Source organism: Rhipicephalus microplus, chromosome 1 (genome assembly GCF_043290135.1).
Source record: "Rhipicephalus microplus isolate Deutch F79 chromosome 1, USDA_Rmic, whole genome shotgun sequence".
NCBI lineage: Eukaryota > Metazoa > Arthropoda > Arachnida > Ixodida > Ixodidae > Rhipicephalus > Rhipicephalus microplus.
The window spans coordinates 13,711,442-13,732,424 of record NC_134700.1 but is presented as its reverse complement, the minus strand read 5'-3'; the positions used below and the strand labels follow the sequence as shown (position 1 = coordinate 13,732,424).

Below are 20,983 nucleotides of genomic sequence, written 5' to 3'. Positions count from 1 at the left end.
TTTGGCTTATAGATGGCGCTGACTCTCACTCCTTCTTCTAAGTTCACATATAAACTCAAAAAAGTGGATGGAAGGAAGGCCGCTGTGGTAGCTCAGTGGTTAAAGCATCGAACGCGTTATTTGAAGGTCGTATGTTCGATTCCTGCCCACGGCTCGTTACTCTTTCATTCACTTTTCTTTCTTCTTATTTACATTCCATTGGTTCTAATAACTTCCCCTGTACATTCCTTGGCATTACTGTCTGTTAGATCTCATTATTATTGTGGAAAAACACGCAAAAACGAGCCCTAAGGTATACACTTCTTTCCCTTATTTCATTGAACGACGGTCTCGTACTGGCAGACTCGGTGTGTTTAGGTTGTATAAGAGGGACAATTAATCAGCTGCTCGCTCATAAAAGGTTCACGTGCTACGTGATGCCAAACATGCGCATAGGAGTGTTTTCACCATCGTCGTTTTGCTTATAGATGGTGCTGACTGTCACTCCTTCTTCTGAATTCACATATAAACTCAGAAAAGTGGATGGAGGGAAGGCCGCTGTGGTAGCTCAGTGGTTAGAGCTCGAATGTGTTATTTGAAGGTCGTAGGTTCGATTCCTGCCCATGGCTGGTTATTTTTTCATCCACTTTTCTTTCTTCTTATTTACATTCCATTGGTTGTAATAACTTCCCCTGTGCATTCCTTGGCATTACTGTCTGTTAGATCTCATTATTATTGTGTTAAAACACCGAAAAACGAGCGCTTAGGTATACACTTTTTTCCCTTATTTCATTGAACGAGGGTCTCGTACTGGCAGACTTGGTGTCTTTAGATTGTATAAGAGGGACAATTAATCAGCTGCCCACTCATAATAAGTTCACGTGCTACGTGACGCAACATGCGCATAAGAGTGTTTTCACAATCGTTGTTTTGCTTATAGATGGTGCTGACTGTCACTCCTTCTTCTGAATTCACATATAAACTCAAAAAAGTGGATGGAGGGAAGGCCGCTGTGGTAGCTCAGTGGTTAGAGCAACGAACGTGTTATTTGAAGGTCGTAGGTTTGATTCCTGCCCACGGCTGGTTATTTTTTCATCCACTTTTCTTTCTTCTTACTTACATTCTATTGGTTCTAATAACTTCCCCTGTACATTCCTTGGCATTACTGTCTGTTAGATCTCAATAATATTGTGTTAAAATATGGAAAAACAAAGCCCCTAGGTATACACTTCTTTCCCTTATTTCATTGAATTTGGGTCTCGTACTCGCAGAATTCGTGTGTTTAGGTTGTATAAGAGGGACAATTAATCAGCTGCCCGCTCACAATAAGTTCACGTGCTACGTGACGCCAAACATGCGCATAAGAGTGTTTTCACATTCGTTGTTTGGCTTATAGATGGCGCTGACTGTCACTCCAACTTCCAAATTCACATATGAACTCAAAAAAGTGGATGGAGGGAAGGCCGCTGTGGTAGCTCAGTGGTTAGACCATCGAACGCGTTATTTGAAGGTCGTAGGTTCGATTTCTGCCCGCGGCTGGTTATTTTTTCATCCATTTTTCTTTCTTCTTATTTACATTCCATTGCTTCTAATAACTTCCCCTGTACATTCCTTGGCATGACTGTCTGTTAGATCTCATTATTATTGTGTTAAACACGGAAAAACGAGCCCTTAGGTATACACTTCTTTCCCCTATTTCATTGAGCTAGGGTCTCGTTCTCGCAGAATTGGTGTATTTAGGTTGTATAAGAGGGACAATTAATCAGCTGCCCGCTCACAATAAGTTCACGTGCTACGTGACGCCAAACATGCGCATAAGAGTGTTTTCACATTTGTCGTTTGGCTTATAGATGGCGCTGACTGTCACTCCTACTTCCAAATTCACATATAAACTCAAAAAAGTGGATGGAGGGAAGGCAGCTGTGGTAGATCAGTGGTTAGAGCATCGAACGCGTTATTCGAAGGTCGTAGGTTCGATTCCTGCCCACGGCTGGTTATTTTTTCATCCACATTTGTTTCTTCTTATTTACATTTTTATTGGTTCTAATAACTTCCCCTGTACATTCCTTGGCATGACTGTCTGTTAGATCTCTTTAATATTGTGTTGAAACCCGGAAAAATGAGCCCTTAGGTATACACTTCTTTCCCCTATTTCATTGAACGAGGGTCTCGTACTAGCAGACTTGGTGTGTTTAGGTTGTATAAGAGGGACAATTAATCAGCTGCCCGCTCATAATAAGTTCACGTGCTACGTGACGCCAAACATGCGCATAAGAGTGTTTTCACATTCGTCGTTTGGCTTATGGATAGCGCTGACAGTCACTCCTACTTCTAAATTCACATATAAACTCAAAAAAGTGGATAGAGGGAAGGCCGCTGTGGTAGCTCAGTGGTTAGAGCATCGAACGTGTTATTTGAAGGTCGTAGGTTCGATTCCTGCCCACGGCTGGTTATTTTTTCATCCCCTTTTCCTTCTTCTTATTTACATTCCATTGGTTCTAATAACTTCCCCTGTACATTCCTTGGCATTACTGTCTGTTAGATCTCAATATTATTGTGTTAAAACACGGAAAAACAAAGCCCCTAGGTATACACTTCTTTCCCTTATTTCATTGAATGAGGGTCTCGTACTCGCAGAATTGGTGTGTTTAGGTTGTGTAAGAGGGACAATTAATCAGCTGCCCACTCACAATAAGTTTACGTGCTACGTGACACCAAACATGCGCATAAGAGTGTTTTCACATTCGTCGTTTGGCGCATAGATTGCGCTGACTGTCACTCCTACTTCCAAATTCACATATAAACTCAAAAAAGTGGATGGAGGGAAGGCCGCTGTGGTATCTCAGTGATTAGACCATCGAACGCTTTATTTGAAGGTCGTAGGTTCGATTTCTGTCCACGGCTTGTTATTTTTTCATTCACTTTTCTTTCTTCTTATTTACATTCCATTGGTTCTAATAACTTCCCCTGTACGTTTCATGGCATGACTGTCTGTTAGATCTCATTAATATTGTGTTAAAACACGAAAAAACGAGCCCTTAGGTATACACTTCTTTCCCCTATTTCATTGAGCTAGGGTTTCGTACTGGCGGACTTGGTGTGTTTAGGTTGTATAAGAGGGACAATTAATCAGCTGCCCGCTCATAATAAGTTCACGTGCTACGTGACGCCAAACATGCGAAAAGAGTGTTTTCACCATCGTCGTTTTGCTTATAGATGGTGCTGACTGTCACTCCTTCTTCTTAACTGACATATAAACTCAAAAAAGTGGATGGAGGGAAGGCCGCTGTGGTAGCTCAGTGGTTAGAGCATCAAACGTGTTATTTGAAGGTCGTAGGTTCGATTCCTGCCCACGGCTGGTTATTTTTTCATCAACTTTTCTTTCTTCTTATTTACATTCCATTGGTTCTAATAACTTCACCTGTACATTCCTTGGCATTACTGTCTGTTAGATCTCATTATTATTGTGTTAAAACACGGAAAAACGAGCGCTTAGGTTTACACTTTTTTCCCTTATTTCATTGAACGAGGGTCTCGTACTGGCAGACTTGGTGTCTTTAGATTGTATAAGAGGGACAATTAATCAGCTGCCCACTCATAATAAGTTCACGTGCTACGTGACGCAACATGCGCATAAGAGTGTTTTAACAATCGTTGTTTTGCTTATAGATGGTGCTGACTGTCACTCCTTCTTCTGAATTCACATATAAACTCAAAAAAGTGGATGGAGGGAAGGCCGCTGTGGTAGCTCAGTGGTTAGAGCAACGAACGTGTTATTTGAAGGTCGTAGGTTTGATTCCTGCCCACGGCTGGTTATTTTTTCATCCACTTTTCTTTCTTCCTACTTACATTCTATTGGTTCTAATAACTTCCCCTGTGTGTTCCTTGGCATTACTGTCTGTTACATCTCAATAATATTGTGTTAAAATACGGAAAAACAAAGCTCCTAGGTATACACTTCTTTCCCTTATTTCATTGAATGTGGGTCTCGTACTCGCAGAATTCGTGTGTTTAGGTTGTATAAGAGGGACAATTATTCAGGTGCCCGCTCACAATAAGTTCACGTGCTACGTGACGCCAAACATGCGCATAAGAGTGTTTTCGCAATCGTCGTTTGGCTTATAGATGGCGCTGACTGTCACTCCTACTTCCAAATTCACATATAAACTCAAAAAAGTGGATGGAGAAAGGCCGCTGTGGTAGCTCAGTGGTTAGACCATAAAACGCGTTATTTGAAGGTCGTAGGTTCGATTTCTGCCCACGGCTGGTTATTTTTTCATCCACTTTTCTTTCTTCTTATTTACATTCCATTGGTTCTAATAACTTCCCCTGTACATTCCTTGGCATGACTGTCTGTTAGATCTCATTAATATTGTGTTAAACACGGAAAAACGAGCCCTTAGGTATACACTTCTTTCCCCTATTTCATTGAGCTAGGGTCTCGTACTGGCAGAATTGGTGTGTTTAGGTTGTATAAGAGGGACAATTAGTCAGCTGCCCGCTCATAATAAGTTCACGTGCTACGTGACGCCAAACATGCGCATAAGAGTGTTTTCACATTCGTCGTTTGGCTTATAGAGGGCGCTGACTGTCACTCCTTCTTCTGAATTCACATATAAACTCAAAAAAGTGGATGGAGGGAAGGCCGCTGTGGTAGCTCAGTAGTTAGAGCATCAAACGTGTTATTTGAAGGTCGTAGGTTCGATTCCTGCCCACGGCTGGTTATTTTTTCATCCACTTTTCTTTCTTCTTATTTACATTCCATTGGTTCTAATAACTTCCCCTGTACATTCCTTGGCATTACTGTCTGTTAGATCTCAATATTATTGTGTTAAAACACGGAAAAACAAAGCCCCTAGGTATACACTTCTTTCCCTTATTTCATTGAATGAGGGTCTCGTTCTCGCAGAATTGGTGTGTTTAGGTTGTATAAGAGGGACAATTAATCAGCTGCCCGCTCACAATAAGTTTACGTGCTACGTGACGCCAAACATGCGCATAAGAGTGTTTTCACATTCGTCGTTTGGCTTATAAATGGCGCTGACTGTCACTCCTACTTCCAAATTCACATATAAACTCAAAAAAGTGGATGGAGGGAAGGCAGCTGTGGTAGATCAGTGGTTAGAGCATCGAACGCGTTATTCGAAGGTCGTAGGTTCGATTCCTGCCCACGGCTGGTTATTTTTTCATCCACTTTTCCTTCTTCTTATTTACATTCCATTGGTTCTAATAACTTCCCCTGTACATTCCTTGGCATTACTGTCTGTTAGATCTCATTATTATTGTGGAAAAACACGCAAAAACGAGCCCTTAGGTGTACAATTCTTTCCCCTATTTCATTGAGCTAGGGTCTCGTACTGGCAGACTTGGTGTGTTTAGGTTGTATAAGAGGGACAGTAATTCAGCTGCCCGCTCATAATAAGTTCACGTGCTACGTGACGCCAAACTTGCGAAAAGAGTGTTTTCACCATCGTCGTTTTGCTTATAGATGGTGCTGACTGTCACTCCTTCTTCTGAACTCACATATAAACTCAAAAAAGTGGATGGAAGGAAGGCCGCTGTGGTAGCTCAGTGGTTAGAGCATCAAACGTGTTATTTGAAGGTCGTAGGTTCGATTCCTGCCCACGGCTGGTTATTTTTTCATCAACTTTTCTTTCTTCTTGTTTACATTCCATTGGTTCTAATAACGTCACCTGTACATTCCTTGGCATTACTGTCTGTTAGATCTCATTATTATTGTGTTAAAACACGGAAAAACGAGCGCTTAGGTTTACACTTTTTTCCCTTATTTAATTGAACGAGGGTCTCGTACTGGCAGACTTGGTGTCTTTAGATTGTATAAGAGGGACAATTAATCAGCTGCCCACTCATAATAAGTTCACGTGCTACGTGACGCAACATGCGCATAAGAGTGTTTTCACAATCGTTGTTTTGCTTATAGATGGTGCTGACTGTCACTCCTTCTTCTGAATTCACATATAAACTCAAAAAAGTGGATGGAGGGAAGGCCGCTGTGGTAGCTCAGTGGTTAGAGCAACGAACGTGTTATTTGAAGGTCGTAGGTTTGATTCCTGCCCACGGCTGGTTATTTTTTCATCCACTTTTCTTTCTTCTTACTTACATTCTATTGGTTCTAATAACTTCCCCTGTACATTCCTTGGCATTACTGTCTGTTAGATCTCAATAATATTGTGTTAAAATATGGAAAAACAAAGCCCCTAGGTATACACTTCTTTCCCTTATTTCATTGAATGTGGGTCTCGTACTCGCAGAATTTGTGTGTTTAGGTTGTATAAGAGGGACAATTATTCAGCTGCCCGCTCACAATAAGTTCACGTGCTACGTGACGCCAAACATGCGCATAAGAGTGTTTTCACATTCGTTGTTTGGCTTATAGATGGCGCTGACTGTCACTCCAACTTCCAAATTCACATATGAACTCAAAAAAGTGGATGGAGGGAAGGCCGCTGTGGTAGCTCAGTGGTTAGACCATCGAACGCGTTATTTGAAGGTCGTAGGTTCGATTTCTGCCCGCGGCTGGTTATTTTTTCATCCATTTTTCTTTCTTCTTATTTACATTCCATTGCTTCTAATAACTTCCCCTGTACATTCCTTGGCATGACTGTCTGTTAGATCTCATTATTATTGTGTTAAACACGGAAAAACGAGCCCTTAGGTATACACTTCTTTCCCCTATTTCATTGAGCTAGGGTCTCGTTCTCGCAGAATTGGTGTATTTAGGTTGTATAAGAGGGACAATTAATCAGCTGCCCGCTCACAATAAGTTCACGTGCTACGTGACGCCAAACATGCGCATAAGAGTGTTTTCACATTTGTCGTTTGGCTTATAGATGGCGCTGACTGTCACTCCTACTTCCAAATTCACATATAAACTCAAAAAAGTGGATGGAGGGAAGGCAGCTGTGGTAGATCAGTGGTTAGAGCATCGAACGCGTTATTCGAAGGTCGTAGGTTCGATTCCTGCCCACGGCTGGTTATTTTTTCATCCACATTTGTTTCTTCTTATTTACATTTTTATTGGTTCTAATAACTTCCCCTGTACATTCCTTGGCATGACTGTCTGTTAGATCTCTTTAATATTGTGTTGAAACCCGGAAAAATGAGCCCTTAGGTATACACTTCTTTCCCCTATTTCATTGAACGAGGGTCTCGTACTAGCAGACTTGGTGTGTTTAGGTTGTATAAGAGGGACAATTAATCAGCTGCCCGCTCATAATAAGTTCACGTGCTACGTGACGCCAAACATGCGCATAAGAGTGTTTTCACATTCGTCGTTTGGCTTATGGATGGCGCTGACAGTCACTCCTACTTCTAAATTCACATATAAACTCAAAAAAGTGGATAGAGGGAAGGCCGCTGTGGTAGCTCAGTGGTTAGAGCATCGAACGTGTTATTTGAAGGTCGTAGGTTCGATTCCTGCCCACGGCTGGTTATTTTTTCATCCCCTTTTCCTTCTTCTTATTTACATTCCATTGGTTCTAATAACTTCCCCTGTACATTCCTTGGCATTACTGTCTGTTAGATCTCAATATTATTGTGTTAAAACACGGAAAAACAAAGCCCCTAGGTATACACTTCTTTCCCTTATTTCATTGAATGAGGGTCTCGTACTCGCAGAATTGGTGTGTTTAGGTTGTGTAAGAGGGACAATTAATCAGCTGCCCACTCACAATAAGTTTACGTGCTACGTGACACCAAACATGCGCATAAGAGTGTTTTCACATTCGTCGTTTGGCGCATAGAATGCGCTGACTGTCACTCCTACTTCCAAATTCACATATAAACTCAAAAAAGTGGATGGAGGGAAGGCCGCTGTGGTATCTCAGTGATTAGACCATCGAACGCTTTATTTGAAGGTCGTAGGTTCGATTTCTGTCCACGGCTTGTTATTTTTTCATTCACTTTTCTTTCTTCTTATTTACATTCCATTGGTTCTAATAACTTCCCCTGTACGTTTCTTGGCATGACTGTCTGTTAGATCTCATTAATATTGTGTTAAAACACGAAAAAACGAGCCCTTAGGTATACACTTCTTTCCCCTATTTCATTGAGCTAGGGTTTCGTACTGGCGGACTTGGTGTGTTTAGGTTGTATAAGAGGGACAATTAATCAGCTGCCCGCTCATAATAAGTTCACGTGCTACGTGACGCCAAACATGCGAAAAGAGTGTTTTCACCATCGTCGTTTTGCCTATAGATGGTGCTGACTGTCACTCCTTCTTCTTAACTCACATATAAACTCAAAAAAGTGGATGGAGGGAAGGCCGCTGTGGTAGCTCAGTGGTTAGAGCATCAAACGTGTTATTTGAAGGTCGTAGGTTCGATTCCTGCCCACGGCTGGTTATTTTTTCATCAACTTTTCTTTCTTCTTATTTACATTCCATTGGTTCTAATAACTTCACCTGTACATTCCTTGGCATTACTGTCTGTTAGATCTCATTATTATTGTGTTAAAACACGGAAAAACGAGCGCTTAGGTTTACACTTTTTTCCCTTATTTCATTGAACGAGGGTCTCGTACTGGCAGACTTGGTGTCTTTAGATTGTATAAGAGGGACAATTAATCAGCTGCCCACTCATAATAAGTTCACGTGCTACGTGACGCAACATGCGCATAAGAGTGTTTTAACAATCGTTGTTTTGCTTATAGATGGTGCTGACTGTCACTCCTTCTTCTGAATTCACATATAAACTCAAAAAAGTGGATGGAGGGAAGGCCGCTGTGGTAGCTCAGTGGTTAGAGCAACGAACGTGTTATTTGAAGGTCGTAGGTTTGATTCCTGCCCACGGCTGGTTATTTTTTCATCCACTTTTCTTTCTTCCTACTTACATTCTATTGGTTCTAATAACTTCCCCTGTGTGTTCCTTGGCATTACTGTCTGTTACATCTCAATAATATTGTGTTAAAATACGGAAAAACAAAGCTCCTAGGTATACACTTCTTTCCCTTATTTCATTGAATGTGGGTCTCGTACTCGCAGAATTCGTGTGTTTAGGTTGTATAAGAGGGACAATTATTCAGGTGCCCGCTCACAATAAGTTCACGTGCTACGTGACGCCAAACATGCGCATAAGAGTGTTTTCGCATTCGTCGTTTGGCTTATAGATGGCGCTGACTGTCACTCCTACTTCCAAATTCACATATAAACTCAAAAAAGTGGATGGAGAAAGGCCGCTGTGGTAGCTCAGTGGTTAGACCATAAAACGCGTTATTTGAAGGTCGTAGGTTCGATTTCTGCCCACGGCTGGTTATTTTTTCATCCACTTTTCTTTCTTCTTATTTACATTCCATTGGTTCTAATAACTTCCCCTGTACATTCCTTGGCATGACTGTCTGTTAGATCTCATTATTATTGTGTTAAACACGGAAAAACGAGCCCTTAGGTATACACTTCTTTCCCCTATTTCATTGAGCTAGGGTCTCGTACTGGCAGAATTGGTGTGTTTAGGTTGTATAAGAGGGACAATTAGTCAGCTGCCCGCTCATAATAAGTTCACGTGCTACGTGACGCCAAACATGCGCATAAGAGTGTTTTCACATTCGTCGTTTGGCTTATAGAGGGCGCTGACTGTCACTCCTTCTTCTGAATTCACATATAAACTCAAAAAAGTGGATGGAGGGAAGGCCGCTGTGGTAGCTCAGTAGTTAGAGCATCAAACGTGTTATTTGAAGGTCGTAGGTTCGATTCCTGCCCACGGCTGGTTATTTTTTCATCCACTTTTCTTTCTTCTTATTTACATTCCATTGGTTCTAATAACTTCCCCTGTACATTCCTTGGCATTACTGTCTGTTAGATCTCATTATTATTGTGTTAAAACACGGAAAAACGAGCGCTTAGGTTTACACTTTTTCCCCTATTTCATTGAACGAGGGTCTCGTACTGGCAGAATTGGTGTGTTTAGGTTGTATAAGAGGGACAATTAGTCAGCTGCCCGCTCATAATAAGTTCACGTGCTACGTGACGCCAAACATGCGCATAAGAGTGTTTTCACATTCGTCGTTTGGCTTATAGATGGCGCTGACTCTCACTCCTTCTTCTAAGTTCACATATAAACTCAAAAAAGTGGATGGAAGGAAGGCCGCTGTGGTAGCTCAGTGGTTAAAGCATCGAACGCGTTATTTGAAGGTCGTATGTTCGATTCCTGCCCACGGCTCGTTACTTTTTCATCCACTTTTCTTTCTTCTTATTTACATTCCATTGGTTCTAATAACTTCCCCTGTACATTCCTTGGCATTACTGTCTGTTAGATCTCATTATTATTGTGGAAAAACACGCAAAAACGAGCCCTAAGGTATACACTTCTTTCCCTTATTTCATTGAACGACGGTCTCGTACTGGCAGACTCGGTGTGTTTAGGTTGTATAAGAGGGACAATTAATCAGCTGCTCGCTCATAAAAGGTTCACGTGCTACGTGATGCCAAACATGCGCATAGGAGTGTTTTCACCATCGTCGTTTTGCTTATAGATGGTGCTGACTGTCACTCCTTCTTCTGAATTCACATATAAACTCAGAAAAGTGGATGGAGGGAAGGCCGCTGTGGTAGCTCAGTGGTTAGAGGTCGAATGTGTTATTTGAAGGTCGTAGGTTCGATTCCTGCCCATGGCTGGTTATTTTTTCATCCACTTTTCTTTCTTCTTATTTACATTCCATTGGTTGTAATAACTTCCCCTGTGCATTCCTTGGCATTACTGTCTGTTAGATCTCATTATTATTGTGTTAAAACACCGAAAAACGAGCGCTTAGGTATACACTTTTTTCCCTTATTTCATTGAACGAGGGTCTCGTACTGGCAGACTTGGTGTCTTTAGATTGTATAAGAGGGACAATTAATCAGCTGCCCACTCATAATAAGTTCACGTGCTACGTGACGCAACATGCGCATAAGAGTGTTTTCACAATCGTTGTTTTGCTTATAGATGGTGCTGACTGTCACTCCTTCTTCTGAATTCACATATAAACTCAAAAAAGTGGATGGAGGGAAGGCCGCTGTGGTAGCTCAGTGGTTAGAGCAACGAACGTGTTATTTGAAGGTCGTAGGTTTGATTCCTGCCCACGGCTGGTTATTTTTTCATCCACTTTTCTTTCTTCTTACTTACATTCTATTGGTTCTAATAACTTCCCCTGTACATTCCTTGGCATTACTGTCTGTTAGATCTCAATAATATTGTGTTAAAATATGGAAAAACAAAGCCCCTAGGTATACACTTCTTTCCCTTATTTCATTGAATTTGGGTCTCGTACTCGCAGAATTCGTGTGTTTAGGTTGTATAAGAGGGACAATTAATCAGCTGCCCGCTCACAATAAGTTCACGTGCTACGTGACGCCAAACATGCGCATAAGAGTGTTTTCACATTCGTTGTTTGGCTTATAGATGGCGCTGACTGTCACTCCAACTTCCAAATTCACATATGAACTCAAAAAAGTGGATGGAGGGAAGGCCGCTGTGGTAGCTCAGTGGTTAGACCATCGAACGCGTTATTTGAAGGTCGTAGGTTCGATTTCTGCCCGCGGCTGGTTATTTTTTCATCCATTTTTCTTTCTTCTTATTTACATTCCATTGCTTCTAATAACTTCCCCTGTACATTCCTTGGCATGACTGTCTGTTAGATCTCATTATTATTGTGTTAAACACGGAAAAACGAGCCCTTAGGTATACACTTCTTTCCCCTATTTCATTGAGCTAGGGTCTCGTTCTCGCAGAATTGGTGTATTTAGGTTGTATAAGAGGGACAATTAATCAGCTGCCCGCTCACAATAAGTTCACGTGCTACGTGACGCCAAACATGCGCATAAGAGTGTTTTCACATTTGTCGTTTGGCTTATAGATGGCGCTGACTGTCACTCCTACTTCCAAATTCACATATAAACTCAAAAAAGTGGATGGAGGGAAGGCAGCTGTGGTAGATCAGTGGTTAGAGCATCGAACGCGTTATTCGAAGGTCGTAGGTTCGATTCCTGCCCACGGCTGGTTATTTTTTCATCCACATTTGTTTCTTCTTATTTACATTTTTATTGGTTCTAATAACTTCCCCTGTACATTCCTTGGCATGACTGTCTGTTAGATCTCTTTAATATTGTGTTGAAACCCGGAAAAATGAGCCCTTAGGTATACACTTCTTTCCCCTATTTCATTGAACGAGGGTCTCGTACTAGCAGACTTGGTGTGTTTAGGTTGTATAAGAGGGACAATAATCAGCTGCCCGCTCATAATAAGTTCACGTGCTACGTGACGCCAAACATGCGCATAAGAGTGTTTTCACATTCGTCGTTTGGCTTATGGATAGCGCTGACAGTCACTCCTACTTCTAAATTCACATATAAACTCAAAAAAGTGGATAGAGGGAAGGCCGCTGTGGTAGCTCAGTGGTTAGAGCATCGAACGTGTTATTTGAAGGTCGTAGGTTCGATTCCTGCCCACGGCTGGTTATTTTTTCATCCCCTTTTCCTTCTTCTTATTTACATTCCATTGGTTCTAATAACTTCCCCTGTACATTCCTTGGCATTACTGTCTGTTAGATCTCAATATTATTGTGTTAAAACACGGAAAAACAAAGCCCCTAGGTATACACTTCTTTCCCTTATTTCATTGAATGAGGGTCTCGTACTCGCAGAATTGGTGTGTTTAGGTTGTGTAAGAGGGACAATTAATCATCTGCCCACTCACAATAAGTTTACGTGCTACGTGACACCAAACATGCGCATAAGAGTGTTTTCACATTCGTCGTTAGGCGCATAGATTGCGCTGACTGTCACTCCTACTTCCAAATTCACATATAAACTCAAAAAAGTGGATGGAGGGAAGGCCGCTGTGGTATCTCAGTGATTAGACCATCGAACGCTTTATTTGAAGGTCGTAGGTTCGATTTCTGTCCACGGCTTGTTATTTTTTCATTCACTTTTCTTTCTTCTTATTTACATTCCATTGGTTCTAATAACTTCCCCTGTACGTTTCTTGGCATGACTGTCTGTTAGATCTCATTAATATTGTGTTAAAACACGAAAAAACGAGCCCTTAGGTATACACTTCTTTCCCCTATTTCATTGAGCTAGGGTTTCGTACTGGCGGACTTGGTGTGTTTAGGTTGTATAAGAGGGACAATTAATCAGCTGCCCGCTCATAATAAGTTCACGTGCTACGTGACGCCAAACATGCGAAAAGAGTGTTTTCACCATCGTCGTTTTGCTTATAGATGGTGCTGACTGTCACTCCTTCTTCTTAACTCACATATAAACTCAAAAAAGTGGATGGAGGGAAGGCCGCTGTGGTAGCTCAGTGGTTAGAGCATCAAACGTGTTATTTGAAGGTCGTAGGTTCGATTCCTGCCCACGGCTGGTTATTTTTTCATCAACTTTTCTTTCTTCTTATTTACATTCCATTGGTTCTAATAACTTCACCTGTACATTCCTTGGCATTACTGTCTGTTAGATCTCATTATTATTGTGTTAAAACACGGAAAAACGAGCGCTTAGGTTTACACTTTTTTCCCTTATTTCATTGAACGAGGGTCTCGTACTGGCAGACTTGGTGTCTTTAGATTGTATAAGAGGGACAATTAATCAGCTGCCCACTCATAATAAGTTCACGTGCTACGTGACGCAACATGCGCATAAGAGTGTTTTAACAATCGTTGTTTTGCTTATAGATGGTGCTGACTGTCACTCCTTCTTCTGAATTCACATATAAACTCAAAAAAGTGGATGGAGGGAAGGCCGCTGTGGTAGCTCAGTGGTTAGAGCAACGAACGTGTTATTTGAAGGTCGTAGGTTTGATTCCTGCCCACGGCTGGTTATTTTTTCATCCACTTTTCTTTCTTCCTACTTACATTCTATTGGTTCTAATAACTTCCCCTGTACATTCCTTGGCATGACTGTCTGTTAGATCTCATTATTATTGTGTTAAACACGGAAAAACGAGCCCTTAGGTATACACTTCTTTCCCCTATTTCATTGAGCTAGGGTCTCGTACTGGCAGAATTGGTGTGTTTAGGTTGTATAAGAGGGACAATTAGTCAGCTGCCCGCTCATAATAAGTTCACGTGCTACGTGACGCCAAACATGCGCATAAGAGTGTTTTCACATTCGTCGTTTGGCTTATAGAGGGCGCTGACTGTCACTCCTTCTTCTGAATTCACATATAAACTCAAAAAAGTGGATGGAGGGAAGGCCGCTGTGGTAGCTCAGTAGTTAGAGCATCAAACGTGTTATTTGAAGGTCGTAGGTTCGATTCCTGCCCACGGCTGGTTATTTTTTCATCCACTTTTCTTTCTTCTTATTTACATTCCATTGGTTCTAATAACTTCCCCTGTACATTCCTTGGCATTACTGTCTGTTAGATCTCATTATTATTGTGTTAAAACACGGAAAAACGAGCGCTTAGGTTTACACTTTTTCCCCTATTTCATTGAACGAGGGTCTCGTACTGGCAGAATTGGTGTGTTTAGGTTGTATAAGAGGGACAATTAGTCAGCTGCCCGCTCATAATAAGTTCACGTGCTACGTGACGCCAAACATGCGCATAAGAGTGTTTTCACATTCGTCGTTTGGCTTATAGATGGCGCTGACTCTCACTCCTTCTTCTAAGTTCACATATAAACTCAAAAAAGTGGATGGAAGGAAGGCCGCTGTGGTAGCTCAGTGGTTAAAGCATCGAACGCGTTATTTGAAGGTCGTATGTTCGATTCCTGCCCACGGCTCGTTACTCTTTCATCCACTTTTCTTTCTTCTTATTTACATTCCATTGGTTCTAATAACTTCCCCTGTACATACCTTGGCATTACTGTCTGTTAGATCTCATTATTATTGTGGAAAAACACGCAAAAACGAGCCCTAAGGTATACACTTCTTTCCCTTATTTCATTGAACGACGGTCTCGTACTGGCAGACTCGGTGTGTTTAGGTTGTATAAGAGGGACAATTATTCAGCTGCTCGCTCATAAAAGGTTCACGTGCTACGTGATGCCAAACATGCGCATAGGAGTGTTTTCACCATCGTCGTTTTGCTTATAGATGGTGCTGACTGTCACTCCTTCTTCTGAATTCACATATAAACTCAGAAAAGTGGATGGAGGGAAGGCCGCTGTGGTAGCTCAGTGGTTAGAGCTCGAATGTGTTATTTGAAGGTCGTAGGTTCGATTCCTGCCCATGGCTGGTTATTTTTTCATCCACTTTTCTTTCTTCTTATTTACATTCCATTGGTTGTAATAACTTCCCCTGTGCATTCCTTGGCATTACTGTCTGTTAGATCTCATTATTATTGTGTTAAAACACCGAAAAACGAGCGCTTAGGTTTACACTTTTTCCCCTATTTCATTGAACGAGGGTCTCGTACTGGCAGAATTGGTGTGTTTAGGTTGTATAAGAGGGACAATTAGTCAGCTGCCCGCTCATAATAAGTTCACGTGCTACGTGACGCCAAACATGCGCATAAGAGTGTTTTCACATTCGTCGTTTGGCTTATAGATGGCGCTGACTCTCACTCCTTCTTCTAAGTTCACATATAAACTCAAAAAAGTGGATGGAAGGAAGGCCGCTGTGGTAGCTCAGTGGTTAAAGCATCGAACGCGTTATTTGAAGGTCGTAGGTTCGATTCCTGCCCATGGCTGGTTATTTTTTCATCCACTTTTCTTTCTTCTTATTTACATTCCATTGGTTGTAATAACTTCCCCTGTGCATTCCTTGGCATTACTGTCTGTTAGATCTCATTATTATTGTGTTAAAACACCGAAAAACGAGCGCTTAGGTATACACTTTTTTCCCTTATTTCATTGAACGAGGGTCTCGTACTGGCAGACTTGGTGTCTTTAGATTGTATAAGAGGGACAATTAATCAGCTGCCCACTCATAATAAGTTCACGTGCTACGTGACGCAACATGCGCATAAGAGTGTTTTCACAATCGTTGTTTTGCTTATAGATGGTGCTGACTGTCACTCCTTCTTCTGAATTCACATATAAACTCAAAAAAGTGGATGGAGGGAAGGCCGCTGTGGTAGCTCAGTGGTTAGAGCAACGAACGTGTTATTTGAAGGTCGTAGGTTTGATTCCTGCCCACGGCTGGTTATTTTTTCATCCACTTTTCTTTCTTCTTACTTACATTCTATTGGTTCTAATAACTTCCCCTGTACATTCCTTGGCATTACTGTCTGTTAGATCTCAATAATATTGTGTTAAAATATGGAAAAACAAAGCCCCTAGGTATACACTTCTTTCCCTTATTTCATTGAATTTGGGTCTCGTACTCGCAGAATTCGTGTGTTTAGGTTGTATAAGAGGGACAATTAATCAGCTGCCCGCTCACAATAAGTTCACGTGCTACGTGACGCCAAACATGCGCATAAGAGTGTTTTCACATTCGTTGTTTGGCTTATAGATGGCGCTGACTGTCACTCCAACTTCCAAATTCACATATGAACTCAAAAAAGTGGATGGAGGGAAGGCCGCTGTGGTAGCTCAGTGGTTAGACCATCGAACGCGTTATTTGAAGGTCGTAGGTTCGATTTCTGCCCGCGGCTGGTTATTTTTTCATCCATTTTTCTTTCTTCTTATTTACATTCCATTGCTTCTAATAACTTCCCCTGTACATTCCTTGGCATGACTGTCTGTTAGATCTCATTATTATTGTGTTAAACACGGAAAAACGAGCCCTTAGGTATACACTTCTTTCCCCTATTTCATTGAGCTAGGGTCTCGTTCTCGCAGAATTGGTGTATTTAGGTTGTATAAGAGGGACAATTAATCAGCTGCCCGCTCACAATAAGTTCACGTGCTACGTGACGCCAAACATGCGCATAAGAGTGTTTTCACATTTGTCGTTTGGCTTATAGATGGCGCTGACTGTCACTCCTACTTCCAAATTCACATATAAACTCAAAAAAGTGGATGGAGGGAAGGCAGCTGTGGTAGATCAGTGGTTAGAGCATCGAACGCGTTATTCGAAGGTCGTAGGTTCGATTCCTGCCCACGGCTGGTTATTTTTTCATCCACATTTGTTTCTTCTTATTTACATTTTTATTGGTTCTAATAACTTCCCCTGTACATTCCTTGGCATGACTGTCTGTTAGATCTCTTTAATATTGTGTTGAAACCCGGAAAAATGAGCCCTTAGGTATACACTTCTTTCCCCTATTTCATTGAACGAGGGTCTCGTACTAGCAGACTTGGTGTGTTTAGGTTGTATAAGAGGGACAATAATCAGCTGCCCGCTCATAATAAGTTCACGTGCTACGTGACGCCAAACATGCGCATAAGAGTGTTTTCACATTCGTCGTTTGGCTTATGGATAGCGCTGACAGTCACTCCTACTTCTAAATTCACATATAAACTCAAAAAAGTGGATAGAGGGAAGGCCGCTGTGGTAGCTCAGTGGTTAGAGCATCGAACGTGTTATTTGAAGGTCGTAGGTTCGATTCCTGCCCACGGCTGGTTATTTTTTCATCCCCTTTTCCTTCTTCTTATTTACATTCCATTGGTTCTAATAACTTCCCCTGTACATTCCTTGGCATTACTGTCTGTTAGATCTCAATATTATTGTGTTAAAACACGGAAAAACAAAGCCCCTAGGTATACACTTCTTTCCCTTATTTCATTGAATGAGGGTCTCGTACTCGCAGAATTGGTGTGTTTAGGTTGTGTAAGAGGGACAATTAATCATCTGCCCACTCACAATAAGTTTACGTGCTACGTGACACCAAACATGCGCATAAGAGTGTTTTCACATTCGTCGTTAGGCGCATAGATTGCGCTGACTGTCACTCCTACTTCCAAATTCACATATAAACTCAAAAAAGTGGATGGAGGGAAGGCCGCTGTGGTATCTCAGTGATTAGACCATCGAACGCTTTATTTGAAGGTCGTAGGTTCGATTTCTGTCCACGGCTTGTTATTTTTTCATTCACTTTTCTTTCTTCTTATTTACATTCCATTGGTTCTAATAACTTCCCCTGTACGTTTCTTGGCATGACTGTCTGTTAGATCTCATTAATATTGTGTTAAAACACGAAAAAACGAGCCCTTAGGTATACACTTCTTTCCCCTATTTCATTGAGCTAGGGTTTCGTACTGGCGGACTTGGTGTGTTTAGGTTGTATAAGAGGGACAATTAATCAGCTGCCCGCTCATAATAAGTTCACGTGCTACGTGACGCCAAACATGCGAAAAGAGTGTTTTCACCATCGTCGTTTTGCTTATAGATGGTGCTGACTGTCACTCCTTCTTCTTAACTCACATATAAACTCAAAAAAGTGGATGGAGGGAAGGCCGCTGTGGTAGCTCAGTGGTTAGAGCATCAAACGTGTTATTTGAAGGTCGTAGGTTCGATTCCTGCCCACGGCTGGTTATTTTTTCATCAACTTTTCTTTCTTCTTATTTACATTCCATTGGTTCTAATAACTTCACCTGTACATTCCTTGGCATTACTGTCTGTTAGATCTCATTATTATTGTGTTAAAACACGGAAAAACGAGCGCTTAGGTTTACACTTTTTTCCCTTATTTCATTGAACGAGGGTCTCGTACTGGCAGACTTGGTGTCTTTAGATTGTATAAGAGGGACAATTAATCAGCTGCCCACTCATAATAAGTTCACGTGCTACGTGACGCAACATGCGCATAAGAGTGTTTTAACAATCGTTGTTTTGCTTATAGATGGTGCTGACTGTCACTCCTTCTTCTGAATTCACATATAAACTCAAAAAAGTGGATGGAGGGAAGGCCGCTGTGGTAGCTCAGTGGTTAGAGCAACGAACGTGTTATTTGAAGGTCGTAGGTTTGATTCCTGCCCACGGCTGGTTATTTTTTCATCCACTTTTCTTTCTTCCTACTTACATTCTATTGGTTCTAATAACTTCCCCTGTACATTCCTTGGCATGACTGTCTGTTAGATCTCATTATTATTGTGTTAAACACGGAAAAACGAGCCCTTAGGTATACACTTCTTTCCCCTATTTCATTGAGCTAGGGTCTCGTACTGGCAGAATTGGTGTGTTTAGGTTGTATAAGAGGGACAATTAGTCAGCTGCCCGCTCATAATAAGTTCACGTGCTACGTGACGCCAAACATGCGCATAAGAGTGTTTTCACATTCGTCGTTTGGCTTATAGAGGGCGCTGACTGTCACTCCTTCTTCTGAATTCACATATAAACTCAAAAAAGTGGATGGAGGGAAGGCCGCTGTGGTAGCTCAGTAGTTAGAGCATCAAACGTGTTATTTGAAGGTCGTAGGTTCGATTCCTGCCCACGGCTGGTTATTTTTTCATCCACTTTTCTTTCTTCTTATTTACATTCCATTGGTTCTAATAACTTCCCCTGTACATTCCTTGGCATTACTGTCTGTTAGATCTCATTATTATTGTGTTAAAACACGGAAAAACGAGCGCTTAGGTTTACACTTTTTCCCCTATTTCATTGAACGAGGGTCTCGTACTGGCAGAATTGGTGTGTTTAGGTTGTATAAGAGGGACAATTAGTCAGCTGCCCGCTCATAATAAGTTCACGTGCTACGTGACGCCAAACATGCGCATAAGAGTGTTTTCACATTCGTCGTTTGGCTTATAGATGGCGCTGACTCTCACTCCTTCTTCTAAGTTCACATATAAACTCAAAAAAGTGGATGGAAGGAAGGCCGCTGTGGTAGCTCAGTGGTTAAAGCATCGAACGCGTTATTTGAAGGTCGTATGTTCGATTCCTGCCCACGGCTCGTTACTCTTTCATCCACTTTTCTTTCTTCTTATTTACATTCCATTGGTTCTAATAACTTCCCCTGTACATACCTTGGCATTACTGTCTGTTAGATCTCATTATTATTGTGGAAAAACACGCAAAAACGAGCCCTAAGGTATACACTTCTTTCCCTTATTTCATTGAACGACGGTCTCGTACTGGCAGACTCGGTGTGTTTAGGTTGTATAAGAGGGACAATTATTCAGCTGCTCGCTCATAAAAGGTTCACGTGCTACGTGATGCCAAACATGCGCATAGGAGTGTTTTCACCATCGTCGTTTTGCTTATAGATGGTGCTGACTGTCACTCCTTCTTCTGAATTCACATATAAACTCAGAAAAGTGGATGGAGGGAAGGCCGCTGTGGTAGCTCAGTGGTTAGAGCTCGAATGTGTTATTTGAAGGTCGTAGGTTCGATTCCTGCCCATGGCTGGTTATTTTTTCATCCACTTTTCTTTCTTCTTATTTACATTCCATTGGTTGTAATAACTTCCCCTGTGCATTCCTTGGCATTACTGTCTGTTAGATCTCATTATTATTGTGTTAAAACACCGAAAAACGAGCGCTTAGGTATACACTTTTTTCCCTTATTTCATTGAACGAGGGTCTCGTACTGGCAGACTTGGTGTCTTTAGATTGTATAAGAGGGACAATTAATCAGCTGCCCACTCATAATAAGTTCACGTGCTACGTGACGCAACATGCGCATAAGAGTGTTTTCACAATCGTTGTTTTGCTTATAGATGGTGCTGACTGTCACTCCTTCTTCTGAATTCACATATAAACTCAAAAAAGTGGATGGAGGGAAGGCCGCTGTGGTAGCTCAGTGGTTAGAGCAACGAACGTGTTATTTGAAGGTCGTAGGTTTGATTCCTGCCCACGGCTGGTTATTTTTTCATCCACTTTTCTTTCTTCTTACTTACATTCTATTGGTTCTAATAACTTCCCCTGTACATTCCTTGGCATTACTGTCTGTTAGATCTCAATAATATTGTGTTAAAATATGGAAAAACAAAGCCCCTAGGTATACACTTCTTTCCCTTATTTCATTGAATTTGGGTCTCGTACTCGCAGAATTCGTGTGTTTAGGTTGTATAAGAGGGACAATTAATCAGCTGCCCGCTCACAATAAGTTCACGTGCTACGTGACGCCAAACATGCGCATAAGAGTGTTTTCACATTCGTTGTTTGGCTTATAGATGGCGCTGACTGTCACTCCAACTTCCAAATTCACATATGAACTCAAAAAAGTGGATGGAGGGAAGGC

The 20,983-nt window shown here is 41.5% G+C and overlaps 13 non-coding genes across 13 annotated transcripts; all 13 read left to right on the top strand.

Moving 5' to 3' along the window:
* Positions 1-2,354: 2,354 nt before the first annotated feature.
* Positions 2,355-2,427, top strand: TRNAT-UGU (transfer RNA threonine (anticodon UGU)). Its single transcript has one exon. It is a non-coding gene; the product is annotated as a tRNA-Thr (tRNA).
* An 837-nt stretch (positions 2,428-3,264) lies between these two features.
* TRNAT-UGU (transfer RNA threonine (anticodon UGU)) lies at positions 3,265-3,337 on the top strand. Its single transcript has one exon. It is a non-coding gene; the product is annotated as a tRNA-Thr (tRNA).
* A 1,289-nt stretch (positions 3,338-4,626) lies between these two features.
* TRNAT-UGU (transfer RNA threonine (anticodon UGU)) lies at positions 4,627-4,699 on the top strand. The gene has a single exon. It is a non-coding gene; the product is annotated as a tRNA-Thr (tRNA).
* An 837-nt stretch (positions 4,700-5,536) lies between these two features.
* On the top strand, positions 5,537-5,609 carry TRNAT-UGU (transfer RNA threonine (anticodon UGU)). The gene has a single exon. It is a non-coding gene; the product is annotated as a tRNA-Thr (tRNA).
* Positions 5,610-7,355: 1,746 nt separating this feature from the next.
* Positions 7,356-7,428, top strand: TRNAT-UGU (transfer RNA threonine (anticodon UGU)). The gene has a single exon. It is a non-coding gene; the product is annotated as a tRNA-Thr (tRNA).
* Positions 7,429-8,265: 837 nt separating this feature from the next.
* On the top strand, positions 8,266-8,338 carry TRNAT-UGU (transfer RNA threonine (anticodon UGU)). The gene has a single exon. It is a non-coding gene; the product is annotated as a tRNA-Thr (tRNA).
* Positions 8,339-9,627: 1,289 nt separating this feature from the next.
* On the top strand, positions 9,628-9,700 carry TRNAT-UGU (transfer RNA threonine (anticodon UGU)). Its single transcript has one exon. It is a non-coding gene; the product is annotated as a tRNA-Thr (tRNA).
* Positions 9,701-12,353: 2,653 nt separating this feature from the next.
* Positions 12,354-12,426, top strand: TRNAT-UGU (transfer RNA threonine (anticodon UGU)). The gene has a single exon. It is a non-coding gene; the product is annotated as a tRNA-Thr (tRNA).
* An 837-nt stretch (positions 12,427-13,263) lies between these two features.
* Positions 13,264-13,336, top strand: TRNAT-UGU (transfer RNA threonine (anticodon UGU)). The gene has a single exon. It is a non-coding gene; the product is annotated as a tRNA-Thr (tRNA).
* Positions 13,337-14,170: 834 nt separating this feature from the next.
* TRNAT-UGU (transfer RNA threonine (anticodon UGU)) lies at positions 14,171-14,243 on the top strand. The gene has a single exon. It is a non-coding gene; the product is annotated as a tRNA-Thr (tRNA).
* A 3,107-nt stretch (positions 14,244-17,350) lies between these two features.
* On the top strand, positions 17,351-17,423 carry TRNAT-UGU (transfer RNA threonine (anticodon UGU)). Its single transcript has one exon. It is a non-coding gene; the product is annotated as a tRNA-Thr (tRNA).
* An 837-nt stretch (positions 17,424-18,260) lies between these two features.
* Positions 18,261-18,333, top strand: TRNAT-UGU (transfer RNA threonine (anticodon UGU)). The gene has a single exon. It is a non-coding gene; the product is annotated as a tRNA-Thr (tRNA).
* An 834-nt stretch (positions 18,334-19,167) lies between these two features.
* TRNAT-UGU (transfer RNA threonine (anticodon UGU)) lies at positions 19,168-19,240 on the top strand. The gene has a single exon. It is a non-coding gene; the product is annotated as a tRNA-Thr (tRNA).
* Positions 19,241-20,983: the final 1,743 nt, after the last annotated feature.